Source organism: Malaclemys terrapin, chromosome 5, assembly GCF_027887155.1.
Source record: "Malaclemys terrapin pileata isolate rMalTer1 chromosome 5, rMalTer1.hap1, whole genome shotgun sequence".
Lineage (NCBI taxonomy): Eukaryota > Metazoa > Chordata > Testudines > Emydidae > Malaclemys > Malaclemys terrapin.
This window is the reverse complement of record NC_071509.1, coordinates 1,208,797-1,219,778: the sequence shown is the minus strand read 5'-3', so window position 1 is coordinate 1,219,778 and position 10,982 is coordinate 1,208,797.

Genomic DNA, 10,982 nt, shown 5'->3' with positions numbered 1-10,982 from the left:
TGTGTAACGCTGGCTGTATGACAATGTTCTGGTTGAACGGGCCCAGCTTACCAAGCCGTCCAGACCACACTGTCCTCGTTATTCCCCGCTCCCCCAATCTGTGTCGCAGGCAGATTTGATCACGGGGATTTACTTCGACATCATTGGTGAAGGTGTTGGAGTCTGGGGCCTGCTACCGACCCTTGTGTTGCTGGACTGGCTACACCCCTGCTCGGCAGGGAGTCTCCAGGGACACATGCTATTGGAGACGTCAGCCAGTTCTTAAACCATTTAACGTGTGCTCTGTTCAAAGGGGACAGAGCTGATTTTTTCAGTCACAATTCTAGGCAGTACTAAGACAAATGCCTTACAGAAGTCTAAAGATACTGCATTTAGGTGGTCACCTTTATCAGCCAAATCTGTTAGCTCATCAAAAAATGAAATCCGGTTTGTTTGACGAGCCCTATTTGACTGGTCTCCGTGCTACGCCTCGCCTTCCTTGGGTCGCTTTTCCATTGTTTTGCCTGGGATTGATGTCAGGCTAACCAGCCTATAGGTACCCAGCTCTTCCTGCGGCTTTACAAACACAACCGGAAATAGGTACTGAACGCAGCTGCCTTGTCTGCCTCCTTACAACACTTCCAGCGAGTAGTGGGCCTGGCCCAGCGCTAGGATTTCGTTTGCTCCTAACATACGTTAAAGCTTCTTTATGTGCTTAGCCCTGATTCTTAGCCAGAGATTTTTCCTTGGTGTTTTTAGCTTCTGTGATCAATTATCTGCAGTTCATCTTTAGCCATCATAATGAGGTCCAGCGTTTCCCCTGGTTGGGTGTAATGCTTTTTGTGGTAAAAAGTTATCTAGAATCATCGTTGCCGTTTTGAAAATTAACTGCTGGCTGCATGAGATCTCCGGCCTGTCTCCCCCAGATTGAAATCCGCCAGAGCACCACAACTTGTCTTTCCACACACTATGAGACCGTGTCCAAGGAGTAACTCCCCCTTCCCCCCCGCTTGCGGGGTCACATCTGTCCGGGCTCCAGGCCCCTCCCTTTCCTGCAGCCCCAGCCCAGCGGGAAGGCCTGGCTGGCTAGTGCCCGCTGCTGAGCTCGGAGCCATGTGAACTCAGCTGAGAGCAGGGCGTGGGGCTGGGAGAAGCAGCAAAGGGTGGGACCTGCTTGTGCCAGGACCAGGGGCAGCTGCCGACATGCTGCAGCATTGAGGACGGCTCCAGCAGGGCCAGCTCTGCCCTGGCCGGGGAGAGGTGGGGTTGGACCCATGGGGGCCAAGCGAGGCCGTGATCCTGCCCCAGGCATAGAGCAGTTAACCAAGGCGAACTAACGTGGGTCCATCTCCTCCCCCCCCCCCCCCCCCCCCGTGAGCACAAGGCTCAGCGCCCTCCCCCTCCCATGCCAGCTGGGATTGCTTGTTGCCGTGACAACGTTATGGATGCAAGAATCGTTGCAGGCAGCATCTGTCCCTGTGTCTGTCTGTCTCCCCCTTCCCCCCCCCCCCCCCCGGTATCTCTCACTCTCCACCCTGCGTGTGTGCACCTGCCTGTCTCTTCTGGCCCCAGCGCCATGGGTCGTACCCCTGAGCCCATGTGTTCTTCCCTCCCTCTTTCCCTTCACACGCCCAGGGCAGCCCCAGTGCTGGGCACTGTAGGGGATCCCTGCTGACTCGGTGCCAAACGTGTAGCTGGAATGGACCCCGCAGGTCCCATCTTGTCCGCTCCCTACCCCAATACAGACCCTTCGGGCAGCCCGGGTAGGAGCGTTCCAGTTACCACGGGGACATGGCCAGTTTGTGGTTTGGAGTGTTCCCAGCAATGGGGCCCTGTGGGGGGAGGTGGGTTTCCTACCCAGTCTCTCGGATGGGAGAGGGAGCTGTAGGCCAGAGCAGCTGGGCAGGTATCCCAGGGGCAAGGAAGAGGCTTAGGGTTGGGAGATGCTTCAGTGAATGCTTCAGCCGGCCCTGCATGGGTCACCCGGCCAGGGCTGGCCTGGGGGGCGCTGATCCTTTGGCCATGGCAGGAGGGAGACAGCCACGCATGGAGAGCAAGGACAGACCCGAGGGCGGGCCCCTCTCCGGGGTGGGGCAGGACCAGGCTGCAAAGGGGAGAACACCTGCCAGCCCAGCCAAAGTCTGTGTTCAGACCCTCACCCGCAGACTTTGCATATCCCACCGTGAGGGTGACGGGGCCTTTGCGCTCCGAGATCTACAGAGGAAAGAGCAGGGGTTCTCCCAAGCCATTATCTACCTTGGTGGAATCTAGTCTCCCCAATCTCCAGCGCTCAAAAATCATGAACCAGACCTGAGATTAGCTTAAAAACCATGGGATGTGGACCATACTGAATGTGGGTTTGTTCTTTGCCTTCTGGCTTTGGAGCCTTTAGGCTGCACTCAAGTCACTTTGTCAAGCCTTTGTCCCAACAGGAGGCTTAGAAACCAAGAACTTCATGAAATCACCTGAATCCAGGAGCTGGGGCTTGAAGAGAAAAAACAAATCTAATAACAAAGTCACAAGAGCTGGCAGCTCTGGTAATCTGAGACGACCAGACTTGTATCTACTGTCTGGGCTTAGCTTCTGCCTTGCTTAGTGGTCTGTAAGCAAATGCGACTGGCTGCCCTTTCTGCCTTGTCCTGCGGAAGCTGCAGCTACCGACAGTGCAGATAGCTGAGTTCGATCAGCGTGTTTCAAAGGCTGATCGGTGGTTTAAGCTGCTCAGATGCTGGTGCCCATCTGGCTGCCCAGCGCCGGACAATGCCATTTCCCAGCCGGGTTTGGAATTGATGTCGTCAGTTTGCCTGTGTCTGGGGGGACTTTGTGCAGTGGCCTCGTCAGCTGCTGCTTTCATAGACCGTAAGGCCAGTCCGGCCTCCTGCATGGCACAGCCCAGAGGCCCTTGTGCTGCAGGGTTTGCCTAACCTTGGTTCTGGTGTGTCGGGCTTTGGGACAGACGGCCGGTCTCCACCTAGAGCCTGCACAGGATGGCGAATGCCGGCGTCTCTGGCGGGTTGTTCCAGGGGTTGCGTCCCCTCGCTGTTAAAAATCCAGCTTATTTCAGGTTTGAATTTCTCCTGCTTCAGCTGCCAGCCTTTGGCTCTCGCTCTGCTCGGGTCAGGTCCCTCAGCTACCACAAAGCGCCTCCCCATGCAGGTACTTACAGGCCTTCATCAAGCCAGCGCCACCTGCTCTTGGATAAAGCTGTAGCCTGTCGCTAGAAGGCAGGCTTGCCAGACCCCCAGTCAGCCTTGTGTCTCTTCGGGGAACCCTTTCCAATTGGTCAGTGCCCTTGTTGAAGGGTGGCCAGTGGACACGGGATCCGGTAGCAGACTCGCTAATGCTGCATGCTGAGGTCGTACCTGCCTTCTCTTCTCAGTATTTTCCTGCTCACACATCTGCAGAGTGTGTTTCCCCCATAGCTCCAGCATCACACCGAGGGTTCGCGTTCCCTTAGTCTCCAAGAGTCGTGCTTTCCACGACACAGCCCCCATCTGATAAGTGTGACCTGCAGCTTTCATTCCTAGGTGTGTGACCTCACCGATGGTGGTTTGGAAACGTGTCCAGATGAGCCCACCTTCCCCAGGCGCCCAGGTCAGTCTGGGTATCTTTCCCCATTGTCATTTACCACTCCACTAACTTTAGCGTCCTCTGCAAATGTTATCTGTGGTGCTTTGATATTTTCTTCCAGCTCATTGAGAGAGAGGATAGATCCCATCGGGCTGAGCACTAGAAACACTCCTTTGGACAATGATTCCCCATTAACAATTTACCTTTGGGAGATCGGTGAAGTAGCCAGTTTTTAATCCATTTAATATGGGCTCCATTGACGTTGTGTAGTACTTTTAATTGTATCTGCGTGTCATGCAGGGCCAAGTCCTTTCAGACACTAGGTATGTTAAGTCAGTACAAAGAACAGGAGTACTTGTGGCACCTTAGAGATGAACAAATTTATTTGAACATAAGCTTTCGTGGGCTACAGCCCACTTCATCGGATGCATAGAATGGATATATACCTACAGAACATGAAAAGGTGGGAGTTGCCCAACCAACTCAGGCTAATTAATTAAGATGAGCTATTGTCAGCAGGAGAAAAAAAACGTTTGTAGTGATAATCAGGATGGCCCATTTCAGACAGTTGACAGGAGGTGTGAGGATACTTAACACAGGGAAATAGATTCAATGTGTGTAATGGCTCAGCCATTCCCAGTCTCTATTCAAGCCTAAATTGATGGTGTCTAGTTTGCAGATTAATTTGAGTTCAGCAGTTTCTCGTTGGAGTCTGTTTTTGAAGCTTTTCTGTTGCAAAATGACCACCTTTAAATCTGTTACTGAGTGACCAGGGAGATTGAAGTGTTTTCCTACTGGCTTTTGAATGTTACAATTCTTGATGTCAGATTTGTGTCCATTTATTCTTTTGTGTAGAGACTGTCCGGTTTGGCCAATGTACATGGCAGAGGGGCATTGCTGGCACATGATGGCACATATCACATTGGTAGATGTGCAGGTGAACGAGCCCCTGATGGTATGGCTGATGTGATTAGGTCCTATGATGGTGTCACTTGAATAGATGTGTGGACAGAGTTGGCATCGGGCTTTGCTAGATTTCACAGGGGAGGTCTGATTTCACGGTCCATGATGTGTTGTTCACGGCTGTGAATTTGGTAGGGCCCTACTTGTCCCGTCCCCCCGAAGTAAGAGCGCTCAGCCAGGATGTGAGACTCAGTTCTTCACTAGCCATTGGAGCAGGGAGTGGGACCTGGCTCTCCCAGGTGAGTGCCCGAAGCCTGGGCTCGAGAGCCGTTCCCTCGTGCTCCTGGCCCAGTGCCGACTGAAGTATTTTATACAGTGGCACAGATCCAGCAAGGGTGATGAAGAACCCTCCCCCTGCCCCCCATACTCCCTAGCCCAGTGGCTGGGGCACTCACTTGGCAGACCCCTGTGCTGCTGTGAATCAGGCAGAAGGGGACTTGACCCTGCTCTTCCACCGCCGGCATGAGGCTCTAACCACAGGCTGTTAGCAATCAGGTCCCCGTGGTGGTTGAGAACAGGCTGGTCTGGCTCCAAGATCAGGTTCACAGGCATGGGCGGTGTGTGAACCACCGGCAAGGGAAGGCTAGCTCCCAGCCCTGCCCCTTCTGTCCCCCCACCAGAGCTCTCATCCACCACGGCCACCAGCCTAGTCCCACCCCAAGCTAGACCTCCAGCCCCAAAGGAGCACCAGGACTGGGAGGGCAGGCGTGGCGTGGCCTCCCCCTCTTCCCCCAGAGCATTGGGAAGGCACACAGCCCCAGCCGGAGCACTGGGGACTGCCGGACTGGAGCGGCAGGGAGCGGTGGTAAGCCGCAGGGGGAGCTGCGCCTGGCTGTTGGGGGAGGCACAGTCTCCCCCAGGCTCACTGACCCACTGCCCAGGCTCACAGGGGTGGTTCCTGAGCAGAGGGAGGCCCAGACATGGGCCCCCAACTCCCGTGCAGGGCTCTGCCCTTTACTCTCATCAGCATTTCCTCTTGGCTGGTTCAAGCAGCTCCCTGCTCAGCGGTTTGTGAGCTCCTGGTCTGCTCTAGAGGGAGCCTGCACCTCGGCGGGGCCTCAGGCGCAGCGTTTGTCTCCTTTGCGGCTCTCGCCCCATGGGCCTGGGCCTTTCATTGGAGTGGTGACCACCTGGCAGCATCTCCCGTGTGGCTGGGCTGGGGACTCCGAGCCCCGCGCTGCGTTTCGCTGGCTCTGCCAAGGGCTTGGCCATGCAGGCAGCCTACAGCAGGTTCCTGCAACAGCTCTGCTGCCTTGTGCGTTTGGCATCCCACCAAGTGTCTTTTCTGAAGGGGGGCAGAGGCCCCCACATTCTTTCCCCTCAGTCTCGCGTCTGGCTCACGCACCAACAGACTCACGCTTGGCCTGGGTTGTGAAAGAAAATGTCTTTCAGAAGTGAATATTCTCTGACATCACAGAGTAGGGTGACCAGACGTCCCGCTTTTATAGGGACAGTCCCGATTTTGGGGTCTTTTTCTTCTATAGGCTCCTATTACCCCCCATCCTGTCACGATTTTTCACACTTGCTGTCTGGTCACCCTATCACAGAGTCCTGGGCCAGAGCATCACATGCACCTCATGGTGCTGGGCGTGCCCCGGGAGAGGCGGCCTTATCCCTCCCGTCCCCATGGGCGATAACATCCTGGACTTGGCCATTGTTCTGTGAGCTCTCCGAGCAGGGCCTCCTCTGTGGGGCCACCCCCTGCCCCTCTGCCCACAGCTCCTTTCCCCTTGCTGTACCTGTCCCGTGAGGCCCCTGCTTCGCAGCTGACACCCGCCTGCCACCCCTAGTCCGAGAGGCAGGCAGGGGCCAGGAGCTGAGTTTGTGGTTCCAGTGAAACTCCTTGATTCCTTCAGAGACCCTAGAATGACCCGTCTCCTGTAACAGCAAAACCTGGCCAGTCTGCCCCTGGCCCCGGGAGCCAGGAACCCCCCCCCTTCCACAAACACACCGCACTACCACGAGCCATGCCAGGAGCTCTGACCCTAACCCCCACGTGTCTCCACCTCGCTTCCCTGGAAGAGGCAGGCTGGCTGGGGGAGGGGGGGCAGCCCCTCTGTGCAGCCCTTACTCAGCTTTTCACTACTCCGGCTCTAGAAGTGAGCCGGTTCTCGGGCAGCCCAGTGTGTGCACGTCCCCAGGGGCTCGGTCTGCCGGAGCGGCTGGTCAGCCTCAGGAGAGTTCCCGTGGCAGCCAGGGCAAAGCTTAAGGGAAGAGATGCTCTGAAGGGGGAGCTGGAATTCCTGAGTGATGAGACAGGAGGGCTGAACCTGGCGTGCATGTGAAATGGAGCAGGGGGCCGGGGCGCCCCAGGAAGCTGCAGGTCCCAGCATGCAGGGGCCCGTGGCGTGCTAGGAGCCGTGGGGCTAGGAGCAGCTTTGGGCGTCAGCAGTACTAGCTGTAGAGGGGCCTGCCCCATCCGCCACCCCTGAGCTAAGGCCTGAATGGGCCAGGGCTTGGCTCTGCCCCGGCAGCACGGTCAGCCGGTCATTCGGGGGCTGAGCTGCAGGGGTGCCGGCTATTGGACCCTGGCCAGGGCCTGTCTCCCACCCCGGTTGGTGGCTGGCTGGGGTGTGGCTCCTCTCTGGGGCGTGGGTCTCCTCAGGAATTTAACTGTCTCAGCACCTTGCTCTCACCAGGCTGCCGGAAGGGGAGACTGATTTTCAGTGCGCATGGATGGGGGGTCGCTCCCCAGGCCCCCAAACTGCCCAGCTTACGCCCTTCTCCCGCAGGAGTGGGAGCCAGGAGCCGCTCCGGGGGGAGGGCGGCTGGTGGTGTTGGGCCCGTAGTGTAATGGGTGGGATTCCTCCCTCCAGCTCCTGAGTTGGGGGAGGAGACACTGGGGCCTGGGGCATTCAATGTTTGACTAGCTGACCTGGGGCGGTGGTGGATTCTCCATCCCTTGGAGTGTTTCTGGCCAGACTGGGGGTCTGACAGCTCTTCGGGGCTAGCTGGTATCCCTGTGGGAGGGTTGTTGGCCTGCAATGTAATGGAGTCCGATTAAATGCTCTCAGTGGTCACTTCTGCCCTTAAAAGCGGTGACTAGAAGCGGGTCCCCTAACCAATGTGGGGCGAAGGGTGGGAGGGGAGGGGGCGGAATGAGGTGTCGGAGAGAGCTCAGGCAGTTCCCTGCTTTTGGAATCTGACCTTGGCAGTTGCTAACCCAGCAGCCCGACCCCTCTTTCCAAACTGGCCAACAGCTGACACGCGCTGGTCACGCACGTCGGGTGGTTTATGCAGAGGGGTGATGTTACGCTGACGCAGTGAAACGTGTGTGGATGCTCTTCCGCCAGTACAAACCAGGCGGGGGGGGGGGGGGTTCGCTTGCACCTGTTCACGTACAACTGCACTTCAATCGGTTCCACCGCCCACCTTTACGTACAACCCTGGTGCAACAGCGTGTGCGGAGCCGGCTGAAGAAGTGGAAAATCCCATGAACTGTCTTGAATGGTAACGGATGCATGAGCAGCATCAGCTCGGGCACGGCGTGGAGTCAATCTAGGCAGACAGCCGTGTCTTGTAAAGTCAAACAGTGAGGGGAGAGGCCACAGGGATCGCCGGCGAGGGCGCAGAGCTGGAGTTCCGTAACCGATCCGCTACTGCCGCTCTGGAATCGTAATTGAAAAATGAATTCCAAGGGCTTGGTCGTGCCCTTGTCGTGTGGGCTGAAAGCAGGCTGATGGGGTGTGAACAAAGGGGCACTTCAACCACGGCAGAGCTGCAGCCACCGGAGGGGTTCTCCCAGCGCTGGGGTTCAGCCTTCCCGAGCGGCGGTCGCGAGGGCACCAGAAGAATTCTGCCATCGGTCCAGCGCTGGGTGACCCGGGGGAGCTCAGCCAAGCGTCCTTGCTCAGGGGAGGGTTTTTCACACTGCTGAGCAACGTCGCTGGGTCAACCTCACTTCGTAGTGTAGCGCTGGCCTTAGCGTGAGCGGGGCGCTGAGAGCCCCTGTTGGGTTTAATGTCGTCATTGAGGAAGTCAAAGAGGCGAGCAGGGCACATGAATGAACGTCTCAATGAAGTCAGAGTGGGAGGAGGCCCCAGGCTCCGTGAGGACCGAGAAATACCCAGGGACAGGGCAGAACCCAGCAAGAAAAATGCAGCCAATCCACCTGGGGGAAATAACCAGACACCCCGCATGAGGGAACAGGGATGGCCAAGGGAGGGTGGAAGGCACAGCAGTGGGACCTGCCTATGTAATAGGAGAGGGTGGGGAACAGGCCAGTGGGTGGCAGCTCGGGGGAAGAGGAAGTTCCTCAACTCTGAGCTCCTCAATCCCTGAGGTTCCCGCCCTGGAGCAGCAGCGAGGGGAGACCCCCTCTCTGCTCTGCTCTGGCATGAGTGCAGCTGGGTGGAGCATTTGGTCCTGGGCCCCTCCTTGCTGGGACAGTGAGGACAAGGTGGAGGAGGGTCAGAGCAGCCCCAGAGATGCTCTGAGGGCCTGTGGGGCTGTAATGATGCTGGTTCTGGTGGGACCCAACTGAGAGGGTAAATTCAGAACCAATCGCTTAAAACGGCACTTACAGCCCTAGGCTGGGGTTTTTCCACCACTAAGGCACCAAACCAGCCAGACTAAGAGGACTTTGGTTAGCCAGTGGGGTGAGACCACAAGTCACACAAGCAATTTCCTTAGACACTCCAGTTTCCCAGTATCACCACCAGTGCCACTCGTTATGGGGACAAATGGTTATGAAAACCAATACCCCAGTAACAGAAAAAAGTTTCTCTCAATCCCAAAGGACCAAGAATCATAGAATCATAGAATATCAGGGTTGGAAGGGACCTCAAGAGGTCATCTAGTCCAACCCCTGCTCAAAGCAGGACCAATTCCCAACTGTATCATCCCAGCTAGGGCTTTGTCAAGCCGGGCCTTAAAAACCTCCAAGGAAGGAGACTCCACCACCTCCCTAGGTAACTCATTCCAGTGTTTCACCACCCTCCAGACCCAGGTCAATATACAAGTCAGATCTTACCCACAAATCACGCTGTTGCCAATCCTTTAGAATCTAAAATCTAAAGGTTTATTCATAAAAGGAAAAAGATAGAGATGAGAGCTAGAATTGGTTAAATGGAATCAATGACATACAGTAATGGCAAAGTTCTTGGTTCAGGCTTGTAGCAGCGATGGAATAAACTGCAGGTTCAAATCAAGTCTCTGGAATACATCCCCCTCTGGGATGGGTCCTCAGTCCTTTGTTCAAAGCTTCAGCTTGTAGCAGAGTCCCTCCAGAGGTAAGAAGCAGGATTGAAGACAAAATGGAGATGAGGCATCAGCCTTATATAGTCTTTTCCAGGTGTAAGAACACCTTTGTTCTTACTGTGGAAAGTTACAGCAAAATGGAGTCTGGAGTCACATGGGCCAGTCCCTGCATACTTTGCTGAGTTACAAGGCGTATCTGCCTTCTCTCAATGGGTCCATTGTATAGCTGATGGTCCTTAATGGGCTATCAAGCAGGCTCGGCAGAGCTAATCTCAGCTTGTCTGGGATGTCACCCAGAAGCATAGCATAAGTTTGCCATACAGACAGTATAGAGCCAATATTCATAACTTCGACCACAAAACTGATACACACATATAGACAGCATCATCATAACCAGTAAACCATAACCTTGTCTTAGACACCCATTTGACCCCCTTTATACAAGATTTGGTGCCACTACAGGACTTTGGTTGCAACCATGTTCTATATGGTCCCAGTTCAAATCAATAACGTGACAGGGGCTCAGCTCTGGGGAGAGCTTTAAAGGAACCAAATGTGACTGGCTTGGCTGAGTGATGTCTGAGGAGGGGGTGGGCTCAGGGTGGATCTGAGCAGTCTGGCCGGTGAAGCATTGCATGCTGGGGTCTCCCGCCTGGCGCATGGGGTGTCCAAGGGCTGCACCTCCAAAAGATGTCTGTAATCTGCTCCATTAGAAACACATTACGTGTAGCCCTTGGTTGGGCGGCCCTGGTTTGCCGTTAGCTGGAGAAGGAAAGGGTAGCTGGGGACAGCAGCCCAGACTGATCTCAGGTGCCTGGCCCAGGCCCCGGCCCCGGCCCCGGCCCCAGCCAGGCCAGCAGACCTTGGGGAGAAGAAGCCAAGCAACCAGGTCTCCTCAGGTTTGCTGTTGCTCTGCCTCAGTGGCTCTGTGGAGCATGGGGGGGGGGGCTGCTCCCCTTCACCTCAGGCAAGTTGGGGGCTGTGACGGCGCTGCCCGTGGGAGCCAGCTGAGGTCACTCGATCAGGGTGAACTGCAAACCAAACGGGGCAGACAAACCCCAGACGCTGGTGGATCTTCCAATGCTTAGATTTACCAACCAGCACAAAACAGCTCCTGTATTACCTCACTGGTTACTCGGAGTCCAACCAACGCAGTTCCCTTAAAATGCCCAGCCTCAGGCCTCCGTCCAGACACACCTGTCAGATATGATGAGGATTACTGAAAATCTGATCTCATCATAGAAAAGAAAAGGTTCTTCCAATCCCAAAAG